The following is a 27,933-nucleotide window of genomic DNA, read 5'->3' as shown; positions in this document are numbered from 1 at the left end:
ATTTTATTTAAAATAATAAAGGAAACACTTGTGGGAGGTACCTCAAAGCAACAAGATCTAACTATTGTACTTACTCAGAAGTCAAAAATGTACTTGGTACTGTTCTGGTCTGAGGTCAGGAATGCCAGAAGTAAGCACTATCTGTCTTCTTGAAAGATGAAAACTACCTCCCTAAAAACTATAATTGATGGTATGATCAACAAAAATTCATGATACCACCAAATCTTAGGTGGGAAGCTTTGGAATTGGACTGCCATTGTCTCCCCCTTCTCTAGTTACTCACACTCAAATAGTACTGCTAAATCTACTTGTCCCCTTGATTATCTTCTAAGGCCGGAAAGACAGCAATAATGGAGGCCCCTTCCCTTTTATATCTCACTTTTTCTCAACTACTGATTTACTTTTAAGGTCTCAACTATTTAGGGGGAATGTTATAGAGATAATCTTAGATATTAATAGGCTTAGATGGCCTTCATGGTAAACTTTGGGTGGAACTTTTAGGGCTTTATCCAGTTCTACTAAATGGAAGGTACTTTCTTCTGATCAAAACAATTGAATCATCTCTGACAGTGTGTGGAGGCCTGATATTCTTATATGCTCTAAATATTAAAACATTACCTATACCATCTCCCTCTTTAAGAGTTTATAAGGTTATCCCTGCCAATCTAATCAGGAGAGAACCCACAAAATCTGATTAACCTATAGACTTGCTGAAGATATGGGAGGAAGGAAGGGTTATCACCTAAAGAGATAGTACATTATCCTCCTGAGAAGCCCCATTCCATGCAGCCACTTATAGAGCTTCCCTTATGGAACACAGCTGAGTCTGACCACTTTCTAACTCTAAAAGGAACTTTCTTTTCCTTGTTTCTATATCTTCTTCAGATAGTAACCAAAAGCCTAAGAATGCTTTCCTGCACATGCTGTACTTTCTCACTCTTTCTGTGTGTCCCCATCCTCTTCCACCACGTAGTTCCTTGCTGATCTCCAATATTGAACATGTCATATTCCCTGGACCCAAATACAAATGGCAACAATTTCTTCTTAGTCTCAACTTTCATCCTACTGAGATTTACAGCTTGACTATCATGTTCTTTTTCTTTCAAACTCTAGTAAAATAGACCTTGAGCTTCCTTTAAAGCAATTCTAATAGTTGGAAAAATAGCTCTTGTCCATATTCTTCGATAATATAAATATTAGCAGACTTAGCAGTTTCATTGAGTTTATTTAACTTCTGACTTTATTTCTCCCACCTTTCTTGATGTCCTTTTTTTACTGATCCTAGTATTCTTATGCTATATGTGTGTGTGTATACGTATACACATATATATGTATATGTACATATATATGCATGTATATCTGTATACATGTAAATATATATGCACTTAAATTATTATTTCAATAGGAATGGCTACAAAATCTTGATTTCCTAATATAATTTGCATACATAATCTTTAAAAATAAAATTCAGGTACAACTAGATATTAATTTATTTATGTTCACTTGGATATCTCAAAATTAATATGCATAGAATTTGACCACATTGTTGCCTTACTCTTTTGCTTTCCTTTTTCACTTAACTCTTACAATCAGCTAAATGAATATTTTGCTTGTCACTTTAAGTGTTTCTTCTTAAACACTTAAGTGTTTATTCTTACCTTCATATATCTTCCTAATGTGCCATAGTGCCCCCAGCTCACACTCTTCCACTATGAATGTTTTGAGGCTGTCATTCCATTTCTCTGCAAGAGTTTCCTTGTTGGTCTCCCTGAATCTTCCAATGCCCCTTTCTAATGAAGTTTCCACATAAACATCTTGGTAAGCATTCTCAACCACAAAGTATGCAGTAGGTTATATCCTGAAAGAATCTGTGGTGATACTCTGCTTGTACAAATAAAACTTGTCTGAAGGTCAGAGAATGGAGCTTGCCACTAAGTGCTAACCATAGAGGTCTGGAGGTTGCACAGACAGATAGATTGTGAACTAGCTGGGCAGGAACAGGATGTAAGCAGGGAGAAAAAGGAACTAGCTCTCTTGTCTGCTGAGATGTGGCAGGAGTTTGCTGTTATCTGATCTTCAGACAGGCTTTATTTGTACAAGCAAGATATCACCACAAGAATCTCATTGTTCCCCATGATTGAAGAAACGGGCTAAGATCATCTTATAGGCCTATGGAGCAAAAATCTAAGGACTTTTGTCTTTAAGACCAAAAGGAAACAATGAATATTTTCTGGTCCAAAGTTTAATTTATGCTAAAAGTGTTTTAAGAACTTTGATGCAGCACTAACAGGAAAAATCTGGGGAAGAAAATTTAGCTAGCTAATGACTGCCATACCCCAGGCACCTGGTAATTATGATCTAGTCCAAGAAAGTTATGGTTCCGCAAATGTGCTGAGTGCACTCACTTATATTTATGATCAAATGATCAAGACTCTCAAATGGGCACTCACAAATTCCAGACAATCACACTATACATTTTATAGGAAATTTATTTTTGTACTCTCCACATTAATGCTTATATTTCATTTCCTCTCTGCTGAAATCCCTAGTGCCTCTGTGTTAGCTAGTCCCCATTCTCTTCATTCTGAATTGCTGTGTTCACCTAATACCTCCGAGGGAAAGTAAGTTATGTTAGGAGAAATTGTCCCACCTTCCTTCCAGAAAAATCTACCACTCACCATGCATTACCTTGTAATTTCTGTGGAAACAACTCACTGATCTTCATTTTCTGTGGGTTCTTCTCCATTCTAAACCTAGCTTAAATCTCTCCATTATTCCAAGTTTTATTCTTATTATACTAAAGTATGTGACCATGTTACCACTCCTTAATAAAGCATCTTTTAGTTAACATCTCTACTTTTGCTACTCTTCTCTGAAGAAAATTATCAAATCACATACTTAGAAATGTCAATCTTCCTACATTAGCATGATGACATATAATTAATTTATATATTTTTTGGCATTAGCTTCACAAGGTATAGCCTTGTTTTCTGTAGAAAGCCTCTCAGGACACTATTTAATGAACCCTTTGCAGAGCTCACAGTATGTCAACTGACCTTCAGAGAATAGGTCATAGAAACCCCTTTAATCTCCCCCATTAGCTCTTGATTTCTCACTGTGTGGAAAGTCTGCATTGTTCAGACCAGTCTTGTGGAAAGAGATTGGTGGAAGAGAATGTGGCTTCCTGCTCACATGAAAGCTTCCAAATATATGCACCTTACCTGCTGCTGCTGTGATACCAAGCTAGAAAACAACCACTAGAAATTTTTTAATTTACCATCAAGAACTTATAAAACAACAAATGGCTATTGGGACTGACATTTGGGGTATTTTCTAAATGTGACATTGCACCTTCCATTTTCTTTTCCAATGAAAGTCATTATAGATTTTCAGTCATCACTCCAATAACATGTTCCTTGTTTTTGAATTGCTTAATAACTTAGTATCTCCTGGGAAGTGTTTATACAATTCTAATTAAAATAAGTATTACTGCTATTAGTAGATGTGATGGTAGGGATACATGGGTCATAGACATTGTCATGCTGTGAAGCTTTTGTTCTGTTTTGTTGTTCTTCTTTACCTCATAGTATTAGATATAAGCAATGGCTTCCTTCTTACTGAAATATACTACTCTTTCAGGCTACTTGGTATCATCTCCTCACTCATTCCAATAATGAATTATTCTGCTCTATCTATTAAATTTTTATACATTGAAATATTTGTGGCTTTGTCCTCTGCTGGCCTCTCTGCTTTGTTTACATGCTCTAAATTAATGACATTTTTTTCTCAGTAAATACCAGGATATATGTGTGTGTGTGTGTATGTGTGTGTGTGTGTGTGTGTGTGTGTGTGTGTGTGTGTGTCTGTGTGTATGTATGTATGTATGCATATATATATATATATGTATAATCATTATTCAATATACTAGATATTTTTCCAGTTCTGATCTCTCAGACTTTCTTATCAAAATCAGCATAAGAATATTGACTAGTATATTTAGCATGACTGAACAAAAACTCTTGATTTTCTAATATTTTCATTTTGTGTACCCTGCCACTAAAATATAATCCATATAAAAGAAAAGTAGTTTTTCATTGCAGCCATTATATGCTTAAAACAGTGAAGCATAATAACTATGCTAGACATTTATATTAATATCTATAAAGAATACATTAAACAATTTGAAATATGATGAGAATGCAAATAACCATTTTAAGTTCCATTAAATATATAAAGTTGTTTTTTCAAATGAAATAATAATAAGTGAAATAATAAAAGAAATAGCTTGGATGTTTTGTTCCATACTTAGGTACATTTTGATAGTTTTAACCTTTAAGTGTAATGTGTACTTATAAGTGCAATAAATTATTACCTTCATGTTTCTTTTAAACAACTAGAAAATATTATCAAAAAGTATTCTATTGTCTGTGTAGATATCCACCAAATCTAGGCAAATTCCAAAAGCATTACTATCTTAAACAAAGTTTTTGAACCACTATCTTTTCCAAAAATTATTTTTAAATATGTTTATTATTTGAGTAACATTTGTTGAATAGCTCGGGTGCCTAAGAGCTATTTAAAGACTACAAGACTACTAAGAGAAATAAGGTTGAATTCTTTTCTGCTTACAAGATCATACAAGAGATAGACATGAAACCAATTTTCATAGTGTCACATTGTCAGGGTCCATAAAGATGCCTCCAATTCATCTTAGCTCAAGGGCAGAGAGCTCAAAAACTGTCCTTAGTAAGTCATAAGACCTAAAGGTCTAAGGAATGGCTTCACTATGAAATTTGCTCTTGGCCTTAGATGTCTTACCTAAATAACAACAGACTTGGTCTGAGATGTGGTTACTCTTGACTCTCAAAGCTAGATAATGAGAAATTGAGTCTAAAGTGTGGTTACCAAATGCTTGGGTAATTAAGGAAGTCTGTTCCATGTACATAGTACCATGTTCCCTTTTTTGGTTGGGGAATTTAAGAATGATGAAGAATAAACTTCGGGCATTCAGTATTCATTGAATTATCCTCCAGACTCTATCCTGTGTCTCGTTTTCTTAGCGTCTTTACCTGCCGTTTCTCAATCCAGACTTCCCCTCTCAGGTATGAACCAGGCAAGTGGGCTGGATCTGACTTAAAGCCCCACAAAAACAGGTTACAACATCACACAAAGTTTGAAGGCATGCATGTGGGAGTTGATGTGTCAGGGCAATCATATAATAATGACAAAGAAGTCCACATATACATCGGAGATACAATATACCTCACCAAAATTGGTGCTGCTACTTAAAGACCTCCCCAGCCAAGTTAAAAATGCATTTACTTTAATCTTCAATTGTTTCTCAACCCCCTTTCCCACTCTAATAAGTCACTGATATAGACTCTAAATTTCACATATTTTCCATGCTAACACCCTTTACACAAATTCTTAAATACTTTTTTCGAATATAATACAATGTCACAAAAGTCTTTATATTAACTTTACAAATACGCACCATCAATTACTCTTTAAAGTAGGATCTTTGCTGAAGTCTAAGTTGCATAAACTTCCAATATAATTATTGATTCAAACCCAGTATGTTTTATTGACATTATCAGAATTACAGAAAGAGAGTATATTCATTCAAGGAAGGCTAATATGTGTTCTTGTTCATTCCGCTATAAAATAAATGATGTTCACATTTATAAAATATTGAATATTGAGTATCAGTTATCCTGTAACCAAGGAATGAGGTTTAAGCTCCCAGTTTAACACACAGAAACAATTATCTATGTAAAGTGACGGTCCAGCCTCAATAACCTTTTCAATAAACACATCCCACTTTTCCTTAATTTGCTAATGGATTCTCATCTACCTTACCCATTTCTTCTTTACATGTGAGACTTCCCAATTTTAAATTATACACAATAGTAAACCTTCTTCCACAGCAGACTATAAAATGTAGACCTTAAAAGCTTTCTGATATGAGTCTCTTTATTAGTTGTCCAATGCAGAGACATCAGTTTTGAAAATACATGTGTGTATATATACACCAAAAATGTACTCAGGAAGTTGTATTTACATATATTTGTATGTACATATACATACATATAATAATCAAAGAAATAATAATTATTAAAGAAATAGGATGCTATCAATTTGAGAATTTGGGGCCATGGAAATCCTTCAATGGAGAATTTCTGGAAAGAAGGGAAGTTAGGAAAGGGAGAAGGGAAGGTGATGTAATTTTACTTCAACTGTATATATTAAATTATTTTAAAGAAAAAAAAGGTGAATTAGTTAGGACTCTATTACTGCAATGAAACACAACAACCAAAAAGCAAGTTGGGGAGGAAGGGTTTTTTGGCTTACTTTCCCACATCACAGTTCATTATCAAAGAAAGGACAGGGATTAAAGTAGATCGGAGACCTGGAGGCAACAACTGATACAGAAGTCATGGAGGGGTACTGCTTACTAGTTTGTTCATCATGGATTGCTCAATCTGCTTTCTTATGGAACCGAGAGCCACCAGTCCAGGAATAGCAGCACCCACAATGTTATAGTCTCTCCATCACCAATAGCTAATTATTAAAATGCCTTACATGCTTGTATACAGTCTATCTTATGGTTGGTTGCATTTTATCAATTCTCCTTATTCTCTGATCACTCTAGTTTGTGCCAAGTTGATAAAAACTAATGAGTGCAAAAGAAAAATCATATGTTAGATAAATTAAAATGAATCATATACCTTTAAAAGTAACTAAAATATTATTTAGGTGTTAATACATGGATTCAAGACCTTTAGTTGGATGGTTGTGTAATTGGAATCTTACGAAACAGGATAGCCTAATGGAAACCCTGAGCTGGATGTCAACTGGCCTGCATGAAGAGGCTTTGCCCCAGACTCTGGAGAAACAGTGTATTTCACTTTGGATAAAGGGATCATTGCTAAATTTGCATATGCATATTTCTGAGCTAATTGTACCATCTTTTCTATAAATAAAAATACTGCTGCAAGCAAAGGAGAAGCTAAATGAGAACTTCTAAACAATTTTTGGTCAAAACTGAAAATAAATTTTATAAATGTTATTGTCATTTTCTTTCACTGTGGACCACAGTTTAAAACCAGAACCAGGCCTTAAGTTTATTCCCTAGAAGCTGTTGCCTCTCAGGAAGCCTTCTGAGAATCTGTTTCTAAATTCACTTACATAGCTTGGTTCCCTCTTCTCCACTATGCCCTTGACATTTAGCACATGGCAGACATGTAGCCCTGATGATCAGAGTGAGTACACGAAAAAGTCACAAGTTTCACATTGCTTTAGAATCTAATCTCAGAAGCCACTCATCATATTCCACTGTAGTGTAATTCGTGTGGTCAGATCAGACAATCAGAGGATTGTTACTCTGTCAGTGTTGTGAAAATGAGTTGCATGATGATCTGCAAAACATAAAACATTTTGTCTGGATCCTAATAAATCATCCATTTTACATGTGCAGCGTAATCATCACTATCAAATGGACACATATTGTGTAATGTCCTAGCTGCTAGATGGAGATGTCTGCCAGTTATCTTCTCATGGTTTTCAATGGGCAATAGTTTGCAGAATAATAATCTTAGCACTGACATCAATTATGGAACATGATTATGTTATTACTTTTCTGCTTCTTCTCATTGAAAGAATGTTGTGACAAGGAAAACAAAATCTACACTCTCTCTTCTAGTGAAAGCATGAAGCAACTTCACCTTTTTCCTGTTCAATGCTTAAGGAATTTAAAGAGAAAAGAAATTTTCTCCACTTCTCACTAAGTTTTTAATAGAATTGTCAATATGCAATTTTCTTTTTTTTAATTTTTAAAAACTTAAATTAGAAACAAGATTTTATTTTTAACATGTCAATCCAAGTTCCCTCTCCTTCTCCTCCTCCCCTGTCGCACACTGACCCCATATCCCATCAGCTTTCTGCTCCCCAGAGAAGGTGAGGCCTTCCAAGTGGGAATCTTCAAAGTTTGTCACATCATTTGGAGCAGGGCCTAGGCCCTCTCCCATGTGACTAGGCTGAGAGAGCATCCCTCTATTTGGAATGGGCTCCCAAAGTCCATTTGTACACTAGGGATAAGTACTCATCCACTACCAGAGGCCCCAGAGATTACTCATGCCTCCTAACAGAGACCCACGTTCAGAAGGTCTATACTGATTTCCCAGCTATCTGACTGGGGTCCATGAGTTGCCCCTTGTTCAGGTCAGCTGTCTCTGCTGGTTTCTCCAGCCTGGTCTTGACACCTTTGCTCATCACTCCTCTCTCTCTGCAACTGGATTCCAGCATGTAATTTTCCAATTTCTCTTGAAACTCCTGTCTATAATATGACATTTTAAGCAACATAAAATAAACTCATGGATTTTTATCTGAGTTTGCATATGTAGGCATTTTAAGTAGAGTTTCCATGCAAGAGTTTTTTTTTTCTTTCTTTTTTTTTTTTTTTGCAATTTTCTATTACATTTTCAATTACAACTTGCTTACTCCTATTGACTATTGATTTAGCCTCATCTGTTAAGTCCAGCTCAAGCATCACAGTAAATTTATTAATATCTTTATATTCATTTTATTTTCTTTATAATTTGCCTTTTTTTTGGTTAATTTTCATATAACCTCACCATTTTCAATTGCTGTTCACTGTAGATGCTGTTGGTTATCAGCATGGAAAGTTATCAGGAATGGAAAGTATGTCCTTATATCTTTAGTTAAGCTCTGCTTCATAGTTAATGGATTTGTCAGATAAGTTCACATTAAATTTCCCTCCATACTTTGCCAACATGCTTGATGTACCATTGAACGAGTTGCAACCCATATTTATAGGACTAAACACTGTTTTAGTGGTGAACTTCTGCAGATGGTTCTATTTCTTTATAAGGTAGGGTTACTCTCAGGTTGTTTGGAGAAATTGTCAGTGTTTTGTCCTATTGGTAGCCTCCAAGAATCTGTTAAATATTTTAGGACAGTAACTTTTAGAATAAAATAGTGTTGGATTGCTCAATATTATGAAGGATTACTTATTATCTTAGTCTCATTATCCACTAACTATATTATATCACAAATGCTTCTACATATGCAGTGTATATTTCTTGTAGTTTTTCCTTGGTTCTTTTATCCTGTTTTGTCACTGTTGCTGTTTGCTTGGTTGGTTGTTTTCTAAATAGACAGTGAAAGAATGGGCATGATCATGGGTTAGTAGGAAGGTGGGATTATTTGGAGAAATTGGGAAAAGGGAAACCATGATCAGATTATATTGCATGAAAAATTTTTTTCAATAAAAAGAATAATCCTTATTAGCATATTTCTTATAATTATTCACAAATTGTGGGAATAATTTCAAAAAACACACTGAAAACTCATTACTTCTTAGTCATATTAAATACAAGTTGATATTTCTTGATCAAATGGTACTTACTAATACTGCCACATTCAATGCATGAAAAATATAGTATAACAATGTTTTCAGAAAGTGATGAATCAGTTATTAAAAGACTATAGAACTGTACATGCTAACTCTCAATTATGAGGAGATAGTAATGCCTTTAGCAACCTTCTCCATGTTTTAGATTAGGAAACTGATAACAGAAACAGAGAGGTAATTTACAGAAAGTTTAAAATTTCATCATTATATCAGAGTATGTAAAATTTACTGCATTTGTGATTTTGTAGACACTCCTATATTACAATGAATAATCAAGGACAGAGTTAGTTTAGCTGTAGGAGCTTGTGTCTACTGCTTAAGAGTCCCACCTTCATAAACGGAACTTACACCTATTGCTGATTTGTTAGGTCAGTCACTTACAATAAGCAGCAACATTTAGGGACAATTAACCTTCAGCAAAAGTCAATAAATAGTGAATCATAAATTACCATGGGACACTTCACTAAGCTTAAGTGTGAATTTTAAAATAACATAAATAGCAAATGGGTCAGTAGGTAAAGACTTCTTGAGTAAGCCTGACTTTCAACCATGGAATTCCTGAAAAGAGAGTAGTAGAGAATTCTGTCTATGATGCTGTCCTTTGACCTCAATACACACACCATGTTATGCATGCCTACACAAATCTCTCTCTCTCTCTCTCTCTCTCTCTCTCTCTCACACACACACACACACACACACACACAAATAGTAATTACAATCATGACAACAAAATAAAATGAACTAACCACAGGATGTATTCTTAAGTCTTGCATTCAATTAATCACTTGGTCCTGGCAAATGATCACTGAAATATAGAATTTCAGTTCTAAGTACTTGTATAACTTTACCATGCACAAAGATAATCAATCACCATTTACGAAGCAACAGCTATACCTCTAGAAAATAAAGATGAACTCTTGGAGTTTTTGCTCAGATTTTCATTTTGTATAGCCATACTGCATACTTGAGTACCCTTGGCAGGAACCTCAATGAGTCACCTGGCAGAAGGGCTTACAATGTACCACATCCAGAGATTTTATCAAAGTTTGTGGATTCACCACTGCAATGTGCCTCTGTGATAGAATTCTTAGAAACAATCATTTGTGGTACATCTACTAAGGTTGTTTGCTTCAAACAGCAAGATGGCACAAAATAATCTGCTTTGTCTATATAATAACAAGCTCCAATATTAGGATCTGTTCCTACATAATTTAAAGGTCATTAAAATATCTATTTTCATTTAGTTTATGCTGTTACAAAGTCTCATGAATAGCTATCAGATGGTTTACCTATTACATCATAATGCCAGATGAGTACCTAACAGTATCCAATAAACACAAAAGCATGGACTGTTAGCCTTGTTTCTATAAACTAAAACTTTTGGGAATGGGATGTCACTAAGAACAGTACTAGGGGACAATGATTAAGCAAGTATTGTCACAGTTTCTTCCTGAACAGATGTCCACAAATTCATTTCACTATTTTTTGAAGTTGACTAATTGTTTTTCCAGCATCAAAACCCCAATAGGAGACTGAGTTATATTTCAAGTGCACACACTGGCACTTTGGCAATAATTACTTTTTGAAAAATAGTTATTGCATTAACAATTGATTGCACTGCTAGTTGCCTACAAATACCTCATAAAACAAAGAGAATATAAGCAATCACATTATCTACAAGCAACAACAGATATAATTAAACTTACTATAATGGTACAAGATAATCTTTTCCAACTTCTCACTGATTGAATGTAAGTAGTTCAACCACTGACGGAACCCATCAAGGATTAAAATTTACCCTAGATTTAACAAATGCATCATACTACTTACAATGCAAAAACAAAATGGAAGCAGGGACTTTGCTAAATAAAATATTTGCTGAGTAAAAGTAAAGTGGGATATTAATAGATTTGATATAAACATGGCATCAGTAAATGAAGCACTCCATCTAAATTTAAATAACAAATGATGTAATAGAGTCTTGATATCAAAGTATTGGTATTGCACTCTTTGAGTGACAGCTGGCAGTTCAGAGGACTTATGTGATTCACACTCAATGTGGATTAAAATCTGCTGTTTGAACACATTCATTAATTTATTTAGTGGGTAACAACTAAGCATCTATTATTTTCTAAGCATACTATTAATTTTTAGAAAGACAAATATTAAATTATCCAGAATTATCCAGAATAAAATAATAATTATATCTGTTAATAAACAGTTATTATAAACATTAAATGACCATTGAAAGGAATCTAGACACAACTCAAGGTTGAATGAAGAGCAAAGGTTCTATGGCTGGTATAAGCATGTGCTATGCTATGGGTAAAGGTGCTGTGTAAAAGGTGATGTACGGGATGAGAACATTTTTCCTGTCAGGAGGGAGGAGGAGGCCTCAAAGAAAGCTGTTAGCAGACAGCATTGGAAACAGCGGGAGACAGATGCTTGCCAAGGTTGATGTAGGTTTACAAATCAGGGTGTGAATTAATTACACAGAAATACAGTCCTGGACATCGTTTCTGATTCATTCTTCCCCTTTGATCCAACAGATATAAACTGATTTTCAAAGCAGCCTTTAGTCAGTCATTGAAATCCTTATTCTTCCACAAAGTCATTAAAATAAATTTACTAATCTGTAACCTCCTAAAAGTTAATATATTATTCATTTAAACACTTAAAAATAAATCAAAATGATATACTACACTGACAAACAAACTACTAAGGAGACAGGGTCCACAAATAAAATCAAGAAATGACTTCATCAAAATTTCCTTTTTTTTTCCCATTGTCCTTCCTTTTCCAACCCCTGTATGCTACCTTGAACATGATCTACATGATAAGTTCCCTTCTTAAACATTAGAATTCCTATTCTGACCAAGTCTCACAAGCAATAGGAACTTCCATCCACTCCTTACCCCAGGAATGGGCCCAGCTTCCAACAAACAGTTAAGAGGCAGAAGGGACTCCATTCCCTCACCCTGTGTTCTTTCCCTCCTATTCTAATACTGTTTGAAACACAGGTGAAATGTCCAGTGTCCCATGCAACAGCACTTAGAAATGCTGATACAGCTCAAGGCTAGAGTGTTTGCCTCTCATGAATAGGAACCAATGTTCTCTACTATTACTTATTTATGTCAAATTATTATTATTATTATTGACTATTATTCATTAGTTGCCATTATTTATTACTATTCCTACAACTATTATCATGAAGGAACAATTTACCATCAATTTATTATCATTCCTATGGCATAAATTGATGAATTAATAATGGTGGGGAATGAAACTAGTATATCAGTTCCTTTACTGGTGAAGAATAGCTTCCACAGCTACTGCCATTGCTGTTAGGAAGAGCCTATTACTGAAGATATCACATACTGATATGGAAGCCAATTCCCCAAGACCCAGCTCTCATTTCTTTGGAAGGTGATCTGCAAGCTGCCAAGGAACAAATGCTAGTAAGAGTCCTATCCACATGGGAAGCTGTGAACCATAGCCAACAGCAAAGAAGCTCTTCCAAGGTATCAGGGGCACACTTACACCTTTGGGATTTATAACTTGGGGGTTACCACAGCTGTGCAATTGGACTTAAAGCCTGTTCAATAGGAGAGAATACAAGCATGATACCTTAAATCTATCCAGGAACCCATGCCTGGAGAAGTTACAAACACTGCAAGAGGACCAGCCTGCTACTGTCGTTTTGTAAAATATAATTTTAACTACCTTCTAAATAAGTATTTTTATACCCATAGATATATGGCCATTGCCCCTCATTTTAAAAAAAAATTCATTCATTTTGCAGCAGAAGGAGGCTATTACAGATATTCACAACTGGCCAAAAAACCAGAAACTACATAACCTTAGATGTTCCAGCTCCAACTGAAACATCTGTAATAAACCAGATCATCTCAGGGATCATGGCAGAAGGGATCAGGAAAGAAACACTATAACAAGGACTGGGACAACTTCGGAAAGCTAATATCTTCTGCACACTGCCAGCTAGTTGTACTCTTGAGCTCTAAAAAACATGTTTGTAAACTACCTTCACAAGACCACAGCAATTGACCTTCCAACACTAGTGGAAGAAATTTTCACCAGGTTCCAGTCTATGATGAAGAGTTATAGGCAGATAAGGAAAACCCATTTTCTCCAGGTATAAGTCCCCCAGTAAATTATCCCATTCCAACTTTTCAGCCTTGAAAATGTAAACATATGGGAAACACAAATAGTACTCAGTAGATAGTATATACATGTGTAAATACATATGTACCAATATATAATTATACATGAAGAGATCATAAGTTAGGGTACATGTGAGGAGTTGGAAGGGAGAGCAAGTGGCATGAATGTTGTAAAGACATTTGGAAACACCAAAAATTAAATTTGAAAGAAAATTTAAATATCCAAAATACAGTATATTCAAGACTCAAGGTAATCTTTCAGCTGGGATCCTGTATTATTTTTTTAATCAAGTAAAAAAGGTTTTCAATTACATTTCATAAAAGCAACAAATCTATCCTTTGGATTACATTTAGATTCATTAAATATCTTTAAGAGGAGCCTTTTTAGGAAAGATACATAATATACTTTATTTAATAGATACAGAAATTTCAAGAGTCCCTCAAACACAATTGAAACTGGAAATTCAATAAACTATCCAGAAAGTGCAATTCCCAGCCCTTAAGAAAGAGGACCTTTAATTGTGTATATAAATGCTTTATGAGCCTCTCTAGCTATGTCTCTTAAGCTAACACAGGCTGTGGTGACAGAAGGATAATAGCAAATCATCAGGGTCATCGAATTTCCCATTCACATTTCACTAGCTTACTCTCCATGCCTATATCATCATAACATTTTAGCTCTATTCTTGGACCTGCTTTTCATAGTACTTAAATTTTTCTCAGAGGATTATTTATTGCGCACAATAAACTGCATTCTAATCCAGGAAAGAACATATACACCAGCATATATGCCTCCCACTGGATCTCTTCCAATGGATCCTATAAACATTCTCACTTAGGTTGCATTTTCATCACATTTCCCAACTAGACTAGTAGTAGAAATAAAGCTATAATTTCTGAAAAGTACTTATTACATCCATGTATGTGAGTGTGTGTGGAGGTCAAAGGACAAACTGTAGGAGTTCATTCATTTTCTTTTTCTTTCTTTTTTTTCCCCAGGGATTGAACTGAGGTTTACAGGATTTGTCACAATCCCCAGTCCTCAATGTTTCACATCAGGATTAGCCAAATTCTCCAGAGTGCTTGTTGGTTTTCCCAAGGGTACTCACATTTCTTGAGTAGAACCTGAAGCTAGAACCCAGCAGTGCACATGGAGAAAGAGCTGTGAAGAGGATATCAGATAATGGACTATAGTAATGGGGCCAAACTCCTCACCAGAGCACACTAAGGTACTGGGACCAGAGTTAAAATCAATCCACAGATTTTTCTATGCACTGTGAAGTAAAAGGGTTATGACTAATTTAGTTTATGCATTTTAACATTGTGAAACCTCATCAACACCAACTGAGGAAAATGCAAGAAGATATTAGATGTAAAAAATAAATAATTAGAAAGCAATTGAATATACTTATATGAAATTGCACAGCACTGAGGCACATGTGTAGTGTTATGAGTGGGATGTCATAGCATTCTCAAAGGAAAAGCTCACCACAGAGCCTAGAACATGCAAGACCAGTGTCCTGGTTGAAATCTCTAATGCTGAGACACTGGGCAATGCACACTATTCATCTACTATGTGTTATGTATTCATGCCTGCATCATCCCACCCTGCTCACCCAGTCAAACTTAGGCATGGTCTTTTGTATCAATTTACATCAAAATACTAAGAACTATCATGGAGACCCATAACTTCATTCAATTTGTTGATTATTTTTACTGCTGATTACTATGCTAAGTAGTAGGGAAGACAGAATATATATATATATATATATATATATATATATATATATATATATATATATGTTTTATAAGTATCTGTATGTCCACATAATTCTACCTGAATACAGTGTTTTTTATTCAGGAGGCAATATAGCATAAAAACTGGTATTGTAAGTTTGAAAGCAAGACCCTATTTAATTTGACTTTACCCCTTTTATTTATTTATTAAGTATATGACTCTCATACATTTTGGGACATTTTTGCTTCATGTTCTTCTTCTATAAAACTAAGATCATTATAATAATAGTAACTTCCCACAGAGCTATCATATGAGTTAAATATGAAAATGTATTTAACAGCGTCAATGAATATTACTTCCTACTTCCATGACTTCTCCTTGTTAATCTCCCTTAAGGAGATAACTCACCATTAATATGATGCATAATTTACCATCCTCATGGGGTGTAGGATACTTTGAGAGTGGAAGAGAATGTCAGACAAAGGATAGGAAGTTATCAGTTCACCTACAAGTGTATACTTGAACCATACCAAGAATTCAGTGACAGTTTTTGCACTCATCACCTAAGCTAGCCATCAGACACAACAGTACTTTACATGTACAGGTCAATCAAAATCCTGGTGCCACAAGTGATAATGATATCTTGGTTAAAATGACAACAAGGGCTCCAATTAAGACTGTTAAATTGGGTAGGGATACAAGGTCCTCTGAGACCTGTACTTGTCCCCTTTATCTCATTAATGTACTTCAGTTAAATCTGCCCTCCATTACCAGTGCATGTCTGCCTTCTCCACTATTATGCCCTCATCTCTACTGATAGATGTTTCCAAGTAAATGCCTTGCAGTGAGAGGTCATAATGTATTCAAAAAGAAACATTCTTAGATTTATTCTTCATTCATTTACTTCTGTGATAAACAGGAACTTCTGTCTCATACAATTCCTTTCTCAAATGGGGGACAGAAAAAGGTGATTTCAGCTATGGTGTGAAGATTGTGAATTAGGTCAGAATGCTTAATATTACAAGAGTTATGGAAGGAGATACCAATTTATTCATGCAACAAACAAGTATTGGGTATTTACTAGATCTTTGGTATTGGGTATTCAAATATAAATAAGAAGCCATTTTAAGTCTGTGGAGAAAGTTTTAACAACAGGATATAATGTACTTTCAGTGGCATACTAAATTGTCTTCAGGTTTTGTTTTGTTTTTGTTTTTTGGCACATAAAAGCAAATTGTACACATCCTTCTGTATGAAGGAATTACTGTCTAAAATTATTATTAACATAAAATAGCTTTTTAGATAAAAAAACTACTATCAACTCAAAGTAATATCAAAAACATCAAAGCTGAAACTTATAAAGGCTCTTAGCTTAGATCTTGATTTTGAAGAATACTCATTTAGTGTCCAGTCCAGTCTTTCTTCACAATAAAAAAACAAGATTCACTGTGGACAAAGTCATGTGTATGGTTTATATGGCAATATATAATCCTGGAAATATAGTTTATTTGTTAAATGACCTGATTGTAGCAAGCTGATAGGATTCTGTAAACAAATGTTATGATTTGTTATATCTTGTTATATCTATTAAACGTGGTAACAGCTTTCAGGTAATTTTACAAAGAGGCAGACTCCCAATAACTCCTTTCCAACTGGTGACTCCAGTTCTGTAGCTCTACCATCAGCTGAAGAATCTATATTCTCATCATGTAAGAGAGATTTGAGGGGCCCATCATACCAACCCTATGAAGTCCTGGGCTGCAAATACATTTCTTCTTCTTCTTCTTCTTCTTCTTCTTCTTCTTCTTCTTCTTCTTCTTCTTCTTCTTCTTCTTCCTCCTTTCAATCTTTTTGCTTGTTTGTTTTTGAGACAGGGGTTCTCTATATTGCTTTGGAGCCTGTCCTGGAACTTGCTCTGTAGACCAGGCTGGCCTCAAACTCACAGAGATGCACCTGCCTCTGCCTCCCAGGGATTAAAGGTATGGACCACCACTACTTGGCTTGGCTTAAATATAATAGTTTCTCATCTATGCAGAGTATTTTTTGCTACTTTTATTTTTTTTTGATATTGCCTGTGTTGTATTATTTTTTTTAACCCTTGAAAATTAGAAAAGTAAACATTCTTGATAATAGACCATATGAAAACAGCTCCAAAGTCAGGTTTAATCTGCTGTCTATTGATTGCAGAATTCTTGTCTTCCAAATGTTGGATATAAAAATATACTGCTAAACAATTTAAGAACTGCTTCTAGAAACCAAGATTCAAAATGTAGCTCAGGAATCCTGTGCTGGACATAGCTCCATTGTAAATGTTGCTCCATATTTCTGGGAAATAGTAAAGACATGTAGTCTTTGAAGTGTTCAGCTGCTGTTGCTAATGGTGACTTTTTGTTTTTGTGGGTTTTTTTTTAACCAAATCCTAAAGGTACAAACACTCATCAGTTGTCTACACTCAACTATTCAGGGAAGGGCACAGCTATAGTGCTGTTTCTTGGTGACAGTCCAATTGTTGTAGTGTTAGTCCGAACGCTAAGACAGAGGTGAAATTAAATCAGTCCACTACAGAAAATAGTAAGAGGTAATAATTGATGATTATGTCATTTGTATAGGACATTTTACTTTCTAATCATAGTTAAAACTTTCTCATTTTATATAATTTTAGAATATAACTTGCGAAATTGATCTTGCACCTAAAAAGAGGTGATACAAACAAAATCATCCTGACCTCTTGAAATTTGGAAGGCTAGTCATATGACAGAATTTACATTATATGACTTCTTGAAATTAGTTCAAAACAATAGGCAATGGTGCTTCCAGATGGCTCAATGAGGACAACTGTAGCTATAAACATGGAAATAACGAACCCCCACTAGTGTCATAAATAGGTCAAAATCCTTTCTTCCAAAGGAAAGGTACTAGGAAGTGGGACATTTGAAATGATTAGGCCATATAATAGAATCTTCCTACATAGTAACTATGATTTCATAAATGTGTCATAGGCAAGCGACACTTGCAGGTGAACTTAGTGAGATAGTGAGATAGCTAGCTGTTCCTGAAGTAGGAGCCCTTAAGCAGACACTGAGTGACTTACATTTATACTTTTTCTTCTCTAGAATTTTAGGACATAAATTTCAAATAGTCTAGGATAATGTGTGTGTGTGTGTGTGTGTGTGTGTGTGTGTGTGTGTGTGTGTGTGTGTGTATAGCATCTGAGGAGAAGAAGGCTAGAAAAGCACAGCAAATGACAACCTGACAGAGCAGGTAAGGATACAGCCTGAGCCAATAACAATGGACAAGCAAACACAGGAAAAGAGATGTCCCTAAATAACCCCAGGTCCTAGACAGAGAGATCCCTGACATCATGGGGGAAAGAAAACCATCTCTACTCTTTGCAGTACAAAGAAACTATGGACAAAAATGAGATTGTTTTTGTTTCTTATAATCAACCCATTTGAATATTACTGAAAAACATGAAGTGCAAAAACTGACTGAAGGTTTGAATTTCAGTAATGTAAAGATGTTAGAATACAGGTTCAGAGGCTAATACTACATGATGAATCAATTTTAACCCGAGAATAGTCAGCCATTCCTTGATCAATTCTGTGTTAGGACTAAAATCATGTTACTAATAGACGAAAAAGGCTTTGAAATCTATAGACTTAGCAGAGTACTAGCTTCCACCAACACAAAGCTAAGGATGTCGTTAGATAAGATCTTCTTATAAGAATGTCTCCCCCATCATGCTGTAACCACATCTCTATTTTATGCACAGTGTATTTAAAAATTGCTTTGATTTATGACTTTCTTTGTTCTGTAAGCATCCACAATGGAAATTGGGATTTAGAGTAAACTATGTCTGTGTTTCTAGGCCATGGTATTTCAATATAGCTTCAGAATAAGCTACATCTTACTCCATTTCAAGTGAAAGCTGTAATTTTTTTTAATGTGTCAAACAGTAGTTATTGCAATTACCTTAGTAACAAAAGAAACTAATATTTTGTAATATTGTTTCCAGTGATTCTTGACAAATTTTATTATAATTTGCAAAGCTATAATTCAACATGAGATTCAACAAAAAGATATTTGCAAGCATACCTCCAAAACAGCTTAGGCCATCATAGAATTGTTGTTATTTTATTTTTAAAATAATTAAATTTAACTGAGGCTTTATCTGGCAAAACACAACAGCATTCCAGCATTATATATCAACATCTTAGATATCTCATTTAATAAAATGGAAAAATGGAATTTTATGATATATTTACATCTATGCTGATATATACTGAATTTCATTTCTAAAATATAAGTTATTGTCCCAAAATAAAATATTTGATGTTGGAAGAGAAGACATCATAAATCTTTGAAATGATAACACACACACATATATGTTTATATGTATATATACATACATAGTATATATAAATTATGTATGTATATTGTATGCATATATATTAACATATCTATATATATGTTCTCTAAAATATGCTACAAATATATCTTTCATCTAGAAGAACAAGGAAAATATATACAAAAAATTTTAATGCTCCCATGGACACTTTTCAGGACTAATACAAGTGTAGATAGAAATCATTAACATCAGACCAGATACCATCCTCATTAGTGTATCGTATGCTGCTTATATCTGCCCTTGAAAGGAGGAATAGTTCTTGGGTAATTTTTAAAAATTCAAATTTTAATATGACCATTTCTAATCATAGTCTGCATTTAAGGAGGGTATTATTAATATTAGAAATAGTTCATATTCAGATTATTCCTACAAATTTGCTCAAAGTGAAACCATAAAAAAAGCGATCTCCACTGTGTTTCCCAGAAAGCCTTGCCAAATCTCCCTTGCAATGGCTGAGCTACCTGAACATGGAAATGTGTTTAAGGATTTTTTTAAATTACCTACTGAAAGAAGACAATGCTCAAAGTTGCTTTTAACCTACAACCTGATCAAAATAACTATAATATAGAATAATCAGCATCACTTAGAAGGGAAATTATACATTTGACCCTTCTGAAAACAATTGCACTGTAGATAAATAATAATGCTTTTACTGAGCAAATGGCAATTACCCCATTTAAGCACAGTTTTATATCAAGGATTATCAAATTGATAGCACTACTAATGGAGGTGAGGGCTAGGGATGTGAGGAATCTAGCCTCCCAGTGTTTGAATGCCTATTTCTCTTATACCAAGTAAATGGCTTTTTTTAAGTCGCTAAGTTGCAGTAGTAAATGAATTTATTTATGGATTATCCATATGCTCAATATCAATAGTAGAAGACTGCAAGAGCAAACAGAGCTTTCACTGTATTGCAAGGTATAGAATAGCAGAAACGGACTGATTCACATTTCTGTGAGCTGCATGGTCTACCCATACAACCTTTTACCCACCCAAACCCTCCCTTTTACTCTACCGTGTTCTTATACATTTCCTCTACTCTCATTATGTTTCTACAGATTTGTTTTATTTATCTATGCATATGTCTGTCTGTGTGTATGCCATAGAAGCCAGAAAAGAATGTCAGGCCCCTAGGTACTTGTGAGATACCTGATGCAGGTGCTGGGAGCCGAATCCAGGTCCTATGGAACAGCAGCGCTCCTGTATGGAGCCACTGAGACATTTATCTAGTCCTAGCTTTATTTTTCATTTTGGAATAATTTATTTCATATATGTATGAATTTTGTCCACATATTGTGTACCTTGTGTATGCCTGGTTCCTACACAAGTCAGGAAATGGCACTAGGGATCCCCAAGGACTGGAATTGTAGATGGTTATAAAGTGTCACATGGGTTCAGGGAACTGAACTCTGATCTTCAGCCAAAGCAACAAATGTTCTTCAGCACTGAACCAGTAATGTGTTCTATTTTTTAGTTCATTCAACAGAGGTACAAAACTGCAATTACACATTGCCTGAGATTAGTGAAAACAGGAATAAAAGCAGAGGTATTCCTTATTGTACCATGAGCAAGTGGCCTTACATATTTTAAAACTGACTGATGTTTACCCTCAAAATCACCTCACGAGTTGGGTGATCCCTACTAAGCAGACAAGCAAACACCAAACATTCATGCTACAACTTGCCCCAAGGCACAGCTATTCATCAGTGAAATAGACTCAAATCCAGGCCAGGTGACCTCTGCATCTGCCACATCTTCCACAGCTTCTAACTGCTAGAATTTTGTCACAAATATTAATTAAACTAGGATGCACATACATTAATCTGTTAAGTTAAAAAACAAACAATAACAATAATATTTCAATTTAATCCCAGCACTCAGAGGCAGAGGCAGATGGATCTTTGAGTTTGAGGCCAACCTTGTCAGTACAGTGAGTTCCAAAAGAGTCAGGACTATTATTACATAGAGAAACCCTGTCTCAAAAACAAAACAAAAAATAAAACAAAAAGGAAAAAAATTCTTGTGATGCTCTTCAAACCTGAGGAAGATTGGAAAAACCATATGTAGAACTTAGCCACAAAATGTGTATGTGCTGCTACTCAAATTTTCTACCTCATTGTGAGGAATAACTTGAGAGGAAAGGGAACACAAGCCCTCTGATAAAGGTTTCTACTTTCATTTTTCTGATGAATATAAGTCAACTCTCATTAGCTACAAATTTCATGAGTAAAAGACAGGGTCCTTCATTAAAACCATGCAGATCTGGGCAAGACCCACTTCCCTTATATGGCTTTTATTGCAGGTTATTTTTGGAAAACATCAAAGAATTCAGAAATCTACGCAGTTCAGACTTTTGATCCCTAGGGTCTCTCTCTGTCTCTGTCTTTGTCTCTGTCTCTGTATCTCTTTATCTTCCTCTCTTGTTATCTTATTCCCTCCTGTCTCCATTCCCCTTTTGGTCTATCAGTCAGTTGCTTCTCTTTGATTGGATGCAGGGTATCTTGTATGTTAGACACATTCTCCATCACTGAGCAACACTGGAGCTCGATTTCAGAAAATCATGTTTCTAATTGTATTCATTGGCCAAACATCATATGACAGCCAATTTAATAGCAAGGACAATGTAGCAGCAAACAGTGCCAAGTGAAGTACCAAGTAAAGGTGGCCTTTACAAACCCAGTAAAGTGTGTCATTTTTCTTATTTTAAATTAATTTACATTTAAATTAAAAACAGCTTATTTTACATACCAATACTAGTTCCATCCTCCCATCCCATCACACCCACAAGAACTCCCCAAGGAGGGTGAGGCCTCCTTTGGGCGAATATCAAAGTCTATCATATTATTTAGAGAAGGGATAAATACTGGTTCCACCGACAGAGACCCCATAAACTGCACAAGGCCCCAATTGATACCCATTTCAGGGGGATCAGTTCAATCTTATTCTGATTCTTTGCTGTCAGTCTGGGGTCCCTGAGCTCCCACTTGCTCAGGTCAGCTGTTTTTGTGGGTTTCCCCAGCATGGTCTTGACCCCTTTGTTCATCACAACCCCTTCTCTACAACTGGATTCCAGTAGCTCAGTGCTTGGCTGTGAATCTCTGCTTCTGTTTCCATCAGCTAATGGATAAAGGCTCTTTGATATCATTTTAGGTAGTAATCAATCTCATTATAGGGGAAGGGCATTTAAGGTAGACTCTCCACTATTGCTTAGATTCCTAGTTGGGATCATCCTTGTGGATCCCTGGAGATTTCTTTAGTGCCAGATTTCTCTTGAAGGCCTCTATTAAGGTAGCTTGTTCCTTGCTGTCCCTCTCTGTTCTTCGTCCAACTTGACCTTCCTGATCCGTCATGTTCTCCTCCTCCCGTTTCCCCTCCTCATTCTTCGCTGCTTCCAAAACATAATACCAGTAGCACAGACACTGAGATCAACAATTAATAAATGAATCTCCTGAAATTGAAAAACTTCTGTAAGGCAAAAGATACAGTCGGCAAGACAAAACAGCAGCAAACAGAATGAGAAAAGATCTTCACCAACCCCATCTCACAGAGGGTTGATATCTAATATATAAAAAGAACTCAAGAAGCTAGTCACAAAACACCAAATAATCAAATTTTAAAAATGGGGTACATATCTAAATAGAAAATTATTACTAAATGAATCTGAAATTGCCAAAGGGCACTTGCTCAGCATCCTTGACCATCAGGGAAATGCAAATCAAAACAACCCTGAGGTACCATGTTGCTCCTGTCAGAATGCCTAAAATGAAAAACACCAATGACAGTTTTTGCTGGAGAAGTTGTGGAGAAAGGGAACACTCCTCCATTGTTAGTGGGAGTGCAAATTTGTGCAGCCACTTTGGAAATCAATATTGGGGTTTCTCAGGGAAATGGAAATAAGTCCATCTCAAGATCCAGGAATTCCACTCTTAGGCATATATCCAAAGGATACAATTCATACCACATGGATATCTGTGCAACTATGTTCATAGTAGCATTATTTGTAATAGCCAGAAACTGGAAGCAAACTAGATGCCCCTTAAATGAAGAATGGATAAAGGAAATGCGCTACATTTATACAAAGTACTACTCAGCACAGGAGAAAAAAAAAATGAAATCTTGAAATTCGAAGGCAAATGAATGGAACTTGAAGAAACCATCCTAATTGAGGTAACCCAGATACAGAAAGAAAACACATGGCATGTACTCTCTCATAAGTGAATATTAGACATAGAACAAATGGTTACCTGCGTATAATCCACAACCCCAGAGAAGCTAGGAAACAAGGAGGACCCTAGGAGAGACAGACATACATGGAAACCTCAAAGATGTGGAAGGGGATAAAACCTCCTCAGTAAATAAACTTTTGGGATTAGTTATAAGTGATTAAATATGATGATAGCTTTTAATCAGACCCTGGTTTAATCTGGTTTAACTTACATTTCACAAATTATACAGACATCTATCAACAGCTACTACAGTTGAACTGCATGAAATTTCCAGTTATTTGCTGGCAAAACTCTAATTAGTAGAGCATATATTTTTATTTCACATACTCAATTAATATGTAAGTTAATATAAAATTAGTAAATATATATTATATATAAATGAATACTGTATTCAATTGTCATATGAACACATATACAGACATATATGTTCATATACATATATATGTGTACCATATATAACTTGTGTATTCATGCATATACATATATAGCTGTTTTTATGTTTCTCTTTCATATAGTGCATGGCATATCTATCGATATAAGACAAATACTTGTCCTGGCATAGAAATAACCTGAAATTTATAATAGTCATATAAATAAAATTTACTATTGAACATTACCAATAGTTTCTATAATACTAGTTTAGCTCTTTTTAATTAAATAGCTCACACATAAGCTAATGATTCCAATCCAGCCTTCAGACAGATCATAAGCCAGCAGGAGACCAGAAAGAGGCACTAACTACTATATTCTGGCAAGTTGCTTAGCAACTCTGCAACTGCAGATTTTTAGGCTCTTTATTTCAGCTAACAGATATTTATTGAATGCCCGCGTTTCCAAGAGACAGATACAAACAGCTGCATGAGGAGAATGTTCATTTTTATCATTTCTTTTCTTTTTTTTTTAACTCCTGGTTGTCTGCAGCTTCTTAATCTGTCTATATCTCTTGGAGAAAGGAAATGAAAGAGGTTGGCTTTGAAAACTAGCCTGATCATTTGGGAAGTCCTGTCTATTCTCATTTCCTCTAACTACTGAAAAATTTAAAAACTAGAGTTGGAAAAAGATAACAGTTTCCTTGTACTCCCTTTTCTTTTCCTCATAGTTCTTATTTTTCCATGTAAATGTGTGTGATAGGAATGTATGTGTGGATATATGTGGCTATACATGCATACATATGTGCCTATGTGGAAGATGGAGGGAGACTTGGGAAAGTTCCTTCACTCTACCTTATCACTGAGTAGAATCTTCAGGTTAAACAAGAGCTCATCAAAACAGCCAACCAAACCAGCCATTTACTCTAGTGATCCCCTGACTCTAATTTCTGAATGCTGAAATTATCAGCAGGCCTCCAGGCACATATGAGGTGTACAAGAATGGTACATCTTCATGCTTGCTATTTTCTGGCAGAGTCTTCCTCATACCATATCTTCTGTGTTCTTAGATAGCTCATACTCATCAAGTTGTGCTAGGCAATAGAAGTAAAATACTATCTTAGTAATTTTTTTTTTTTATTTTTCTGGAGCACTGATGTTCAGAAAGTACTGAGTGGGATGCTACTGGTGAAAGTCTCTTCATAAACTGGTGAGTTCTGACATCAGTAAAGACCTTAAACATGCCATGTCCATAAGTGGTACATATTTAATGATAATTTGACAGAATAATTACATATCTGTCCAATCTAATGATAAATGTTTGGGCATGTTGTTTATTGCTTTATTCTCTAAAGCATAATTTTTATGCTTTATGAAATTTCATTTGGAGGTACTATCCATGAAACACACTGCATTGCCTATGTTTAAATAATCTGAATAATTTGACCAGTGATTCATAACGTGAGCACTCATGACATTCTCACTATATCAAGGTAAAAAACATCCATCAGCACCAATATGTTTCCTTACAAACTATTGGCTCAGTACAACATATAATAAATGTGACTGCATCTCAATAAAACATGATTTCCAAATACAAGTAGTAGTATTGACTTTGTTCACGGCCCATGTTTAGTGGCTCTTTTCCATTTGGTCATTTCACTAATCATTAATAGCCATTTCACAAGAACATTAATATGATTTTGAAAATCAAATTAAGTGAAATCATGACAAAGTACACAATGAAAATTACTGGAAGTTTAGTCTAAATTCATATGTAACTTAAGTGTTGTTAGATCAATCTGACCAAGTAAGTGCTCCTTCACTGCCAGTTTTTATTGCCCATGATTTTAATTACTCATGATTAAATTTGGCATGAATATAAGTAACAAATTCCTGAAATAAGTAACTTGTAATTTTTCTATTATATTGTTAATATATGTAGTTATAATTATTCTGCTTTATTACTTTTAATTGTCACTAATATCTTTAACTGTCTAATTTATCTGTTAACTCTTATATGTGGTATGTCTATGTAGAAAATGCATACTTTTATTGGGGTAGGTATTATAGGATTGCATGAACCCACTAAGTGTCTTGGAATGATTATCACATGAGGAGAAATGAATTATTATAATAGCTTGTATTTTGTTTGGGAGATAATGTTACCTCAGACCTTTGGTTTATGTTCGGCTTTATCAAGTGATCTTTAGTTGTACATCTTGTGAGTAACCAAGAGTATTTCAGTATCAAAACACTTTGCTTTCTTACATATAAAGAATAGATACATTCAATAAAAGAAACTACACAAGGACTTTCATAATAAAATGTGTACTTGTAGTGGTATGTATTATGTTACAGATCCAAACAATGCTAGATCTAAACAGATCATGATCACTTTAAAGGGGTTGAGGTTATAGCTAAATTATCAAAGTACTTTCCATGAAAGCATGATGACATAAGTGTTGTTCCAGAACTCACACAAGAAGCTAGGTAAAGTAGGAAACTGTATCTAGGAACCCTTACTATTCTAGTCATGGAGAAATAGGGTCAGGCAGATCCCAAATCCCATAGGTTTAGTCCTAGAGAGACACCCTGTCTCAAAAGAGAGAGTGAACAACTCTGGAGAAATGATGCCTGAGATAGACTTCATGCACACACACACACACACACACACACACACACACACACACACACACACACACACACCTGCATTCCACATAAAAATGGTATGGAAAAATAATCTTCCAATATACATTTAGAATAACAAGGTAAATACCGTTAAAGTTAAATTTCCCTCCTGGAGTGGAGACACATAGAAAACCACAACTGGGGGCACCACAGCATCCTTACACATTGGAAAGACTGTATGCCTGTATGCAGGATGCCTCACTACAGCATCCTGACACAGTGGAAAGCAGTCAGTGTCACTATGGCATCACCGCAAAGATAAAAGCATACATACATGATACCTAACTTGGCTTTTCTCACTAAGTACCCTGAGTTGTGAAAAGTCAACACTCATCCTGGATTTAATAGAAAGCTGTTACTGATGTATTAATAAGATTTTAACCATGAGAACAATGTTTTACGGACAAAATAAGTCATTAATCATAACAACATTATGTTATGCAACATTGATTTTCTATATGTTGTTTTTGCAAAATGAATAATCACTTTCCTCTCACCATTATGGGAAATAAATGCAGAACAAGAAAACAACAATACCATGAAAATGATTCAAAATGCTCATGCACTTTTAAGAAACTGTGTTGGATCTATAAGTGGGTCTGGATTTTCATTAATCTTGTATAGAAAAACATATAAGAAAGCTAGAGCTAGTGTAGTAGTCCTCTAATTCTAGCTACTCCAGAGGCCAAAACAGGAGGATCACAAGTCCAGTCTCAGGAGAAACATAGGTTTTTCATGACCATGCTAAAAATATTAAGTGAAACCATGTTTCAAAATACAAAGTAAATGGAGCTTGAGGTACAGCTCGGGGTGGAGCACTTGTCTATTTATGAAGACCTGCATTCCATCTCTAGTATTTCTCCAAAGCTATACATTTCAAAACATAAA

This window comes from Phodopus roborovskii, unplaced genomic scaffold, assembly GCF_943737965.1.
Source record: "Phodopus roborovskii unplaced genomic scaffold, PHOROB, whole genome shotgun sequence".
NCBI classification, from domain to species: Eukaryota; Metazoa; Chordata; class Mammalia; order Rodentia; family Cricetidae; genus Phodopus; species Phodopus roborovskii.
Note: the sequence above shows the minus strand (reverse complement) of the source record.